Raw genomic sequence first — 4,688 nt, 5'->3', positions numbered from 1 at the left:
ACTATACTTTACAACGAGATTTCATTAGTGAAATTCTAAACCGTCAAAAATCCGTTCGTCAAAATGGCGCCGTTGCCGGGGACTTGCAATGGTGTTATGTTATTGGTTATTGTATATATGTGAATATTGTAAATAGCTTGTCTTTTGCTAGTTTACTAGATTTTGTTAGTTTTCTTTTCTCTTTTCATAATGAATTCTCACTATGGCTATGAGTTTGGTTCTAATTGTGTTGTAGGAAATGTGGACTTTAATGGGACCATGTACCATGGATGGAACCATCAACGATGGGAGGAGCCTCAAGGAATTGATCACTCCTATTGGCAACAACCTCCGGATACTTATGGGTATAATTTCCATCCTAATGCATGCCAATTTAACGGCTATGATGAATCTTTTTGTGACACTCAACAACCACCATCATATGCCTATGAATCTCATCCTCAACATGAACCTCAACCATACTCACAAGCCTTTCCACATCAAACACCTTCCTATGATCCCTATCCACCATATGACCAATCATTCATGCCATATTCTTATGACCATTATGAGCGAGAACCCTTAGAACCACCACAACCCTATCAAGATTACTCCCAAGAACCACCTCAATACACACCATCTCCATAATTTTATCAAGAGGAACCACCTTCCTACCATGAATCCTCTCTCCAAAATAATGAACCTTCCTACTCACCCCAAGCCCCAATAGATGATTCTCTTACCTTGCTACTTCAAGGACAAGCGGATATGCAAAGGAACACCTTAGAGTTTGTGACTAACTTGACCAAGGTAGTGTCCACCTTATCCTACAAATTTTTGAACACTCAAGGTGCTTCCGTGGCCACATGTGAAGAATCCATTGAAGATCATAGCATGAAGGAGAGATGGGAAAACCCGGTGGAAAATGAGGGAGGCTATTTTGTATTAGAGCAATTGGAGGAGCCTATGATCATTGAAGAAAGGGAAGAAGTGGTTGAAGATTTGGGAGATGTTGAGAGTCCATGGGAATGTAGCATCATGAAGAACTCTTCCAAGAAGCTTAACATTGATGTTGAGGAGGATGCGCAACCTCCAAGGCATATCATCGTTGAAGACTTGGAAGAAGCTTATCAAGAGATGGATTCAATCATGGATGAATTCCTCTCTACAATGGAATCCTCTCCCATTGGACACGAAGTTGAAACTATAAAAGAGTGTGCACAACCTCCCAAGGATAACGAAAATAGCATGGTGTATATTGAGATTGAAGAATACGAAGAAGTTGATCAAGAGATGAATTCATTCATCGATGAATTTCTATCCAAAGTTGCATCACCTCCCGTTAAACAATATGTCAACACCAAGCCATGTAACAAAAGGGAAAAGGTTGAAATTGAAGAAGCTTGTGAAGAGGTGGAAATAATCAAAGAGGAGCACAAGGAAGTGGACCTCGCATTGTTTAAGTGTGGGGAAGCCTCCTTTCCCAAGTTACCATCCAAAACGACATTCAAGTGGGTAAAATTCTTATCCCTAAGCTTTAATTTCTCACTTGAATATGGTTTGATTGAAAATGATGGTCAACTTTGAACTCTTTGTGGAATTAAAAGTGGAAATGAGTTGTGTAGTGGTTGGAAAGTAGGTGTTAAGCTCATTAAGGTCAAGGCCTCAAGGTATAGGGATGATGTTGGGACAAAGATCACCTCGTATGGATCTAGAAGGAAGCATTGGTGGAGTAAAGAGAATTCTGTGTGTCCACCACATTTATGTCAACCAACCATCCGACAAAATCATGGAACTCAACTAACGGAGGGATGCGAAAATAAGATATGGGATCCCGGTTTGCTATGTGAAGACCAAATATGGGAACTCGTATTTTGGGTAGAACTTTGCCCAAGCCTAATAAAAATGGTTGGAAATTCTGTCAACCAATTGAGGAGCAAAGATCCTTGGAGATTCAAGGATGAATACAAACATAAGCCACCATGACGACAAGCATCTCGAAATGTCCAACTTAAGGACTTAAACTAAAAGTGCTAGGTGGGAGACACCCCACCATGGTAAACTCTTTCCAATCTTTTAAATTTACTTAATAAGTGATTTGAGTTACCATTGTAGGTAGATGTTTCATTCAAAATTGTTTGTACAACTTAATTGTAGCTTAGTCACATGCATGTTGTGTTTAGTAGTAGATGAATAATACCAAAATTGCATTTTTATGAATTGTATGATGGTTGAGTGAATAAGAGTTGTGAAGCCTAAGGGGAGCATCCAGCAATTTGTTTTCTGACATGATAAAAAAAAAGAAAAAAAAAGAAAGAAGAAGAAAAAAAAGGGGGTGGACGCGCGCGCACCATGTACGCGCACGCGTCCCTGTGTGGATGCACCATGAGCCACACTTCCGAGAGTTGGGCCTCCTTTGGGCAAACATTATGCCTTTAGCCCAACATAATCCACGCGGACGCGCACCTGCCGCGCCCGCGCCGAATTGCTGCTGCAATTGATTGAGCCAAACCCTAGAGAGTTGAGCCATTTCTGGGCTAGCTTTAGGCCCCAGGCCCAACTCGATCTGCGCGAGCGCACGCACTGCGCCAGCGCGCCTCTTCACAAATCGACAATGTACGCGGACGCGCACTTGCCGCGCGCGCGTCCCGTGCGTGCTGCCACCAATCTAGGCCACGAACCCGAGAGTTGGGCGTGCCTTAAGCCCATTCTAAGCCTCAGGCCCAATCTAATGTACGCGTGCGCGCACTGTACGCACACGCACCCATACCTATTCTGCCACCCACGCTATAGCGCACTGCACGCTCATGCGTGGACCTCCAATTTTTTTCACTGCGCGCGGACGCGTACATGCCGCGTGCGCGCCGATCTGATTGCGCGACTTCCAGGCCATTCTCCAGAGAGTTAGGCCTGAGTTGGGCCAACTCTAAGCCCCTAGCCCAACTCCTTGCACGCGTGCGCGCACTGTACGCGCACGCGTCCCTTCCTATTTTGTTCATCCACGCTCAGGCGCACTCTACGCGCACGCGTAGGTCCCAAGTTTCATCAAGGGACGCGGACGCGCAAGTGGCGCGCGCGCGTCGATTTCAAAATAGGGATAACCCTAATGCGCGAGACACACTGCGCAGTCGCGCACCTTCTCCCTCCCCAACCTCCATTTCCGTTTCTTCTTCTCCCTAACCTCCGTTCACCCCTGCTCTGCCGCCGACCACCACCATACGGCCGTCCCTTCTCTTCCCGGTCACACTCTCCCGTCACTTCTCCTCCATCACCACAGCTAGCTTCCCATCCCTCAACCTCCTCCGTCACCGTGCAGCCACTGTAACCGCCGTCACCACCGCCGCGGCCGCCATTGCTCACCATCAGCCTTCTCTCTCTCCTTTCTTCACTCGCCTCATCTTCACTCTCCCACTCCGCTCTCTGCCCCGTCTCTCACCTTCATAGCACCGGCAGCAACTACCGCCGCCTCTTTTCTGCCATAACCGCCACCGTCCACGGCGGCGCAGCTCCTGGCCTTATTTCCCCCTCAGTTTCCTCTCCATTCTTAGTTCTTCGCTGCTCCCAGGATGTCGGATAAGGGCAAAGCCATAGCCACTACCTCCAAGAAGAGAAAACACTCTACCCCCTCCATTCCTTCCATCTACAAGAATTATGCCAAGAATCCGTTAAATGATGTAGACAAGGAAAATCAACAGTTACCTTCTACCAATCCAGACAAATTCCCCAATCTCTACTGTGAGCTTTGATTTTCCAAATATCGAACTACAAAGCTGAACATTGAGAAAAAGTTGCTCCTCCCTACTGATGTGAGACGATCTATTAACGGTCGGATCCTTGAGTTGGGTATTGATTTTGTTGACCGGGATTTGGGGGATGTTAATGTATCTTGGGTGAAGGAATTTTACTGCAACTTTTTCCGTCCCACATTGGATTCGGTTCAGGTGAGGGGTAGAGAGATTATGATTACTGAGACTGCGATTGAGGAGGCACTACAGTGCCGGCATGTACCTGATGAGCTGTGTGCCCATCAGCAGGCAGAGATAGCCATCCACAGCATGACTTTTGATTATGAGGCACTCAGGACTATTATTGGGTTACCAGATGCCACATGGGTTATAGATGCGAAGAATACCAAGCCGAAAGGGATGCTCTTTACTCATCTGACTCGGGAGGCCAAGACTTGGCAGATGATATTCGCTTGCTACGTCCTACCCACCACCCACTTCTCTGAGATTCCTATGGAGATGCTTCTACTTATTGGGTGTGTCATGGAGGGGAAGGAGGTCTCCTTCCCTAGACTTATCAGACAGTGCATGTGGCGGGCGCATATTCGTGGCCTACTTCCATTTCCTACTTTGGTCACGAGTATGGCGGCCCTAGCTGATGTCCCGTGGCTAGATGATGATGTGCGACCACCGCCCCCTGATGCAGATGACAGGGAGGTTACTATCCCTTGGGGTGGTTGGGTGCACGAGAGGCCACCTGCTAGACGCCGCTCTCGGGCTAGAGCTGTCATCGGGACACCTTCACCATCAGCCCCTACAGCTGCCCCATCATCCTCTACAGCCGCAGCCCCTTCATCATCTACTGATCCACCAGCAGCCCCTGAGCCTACTTGTCTCCTGGTCCAGCGTCTTTTCCGATTCTTAGAGCGCGAGCGACGCCATGTCAGACGCCGTTTAGATCGGATGGACCAGGCACTTATTTCT

This window comes from Arachis duranensis, chromosome 5, assembly GCF_000817695.3.
Source record: "Arachis duranensis cultivar V14167 chromosome 5, aradu.V14167.gnm2.J7QH, whole genome shotgun sequence".
In the NCBI taxonomy this organism is placed as follows: Eukaryota; Viridiplantae; Streptophyta; class Magnoliopsida; order Fabales; family Fabaceae; genus Arachis; species Arachis duranensis.
The sequence above is the reverse complement of the archived record's forward strand: the minus strand, read 5'-3'. Positions refer to the sequence as shown.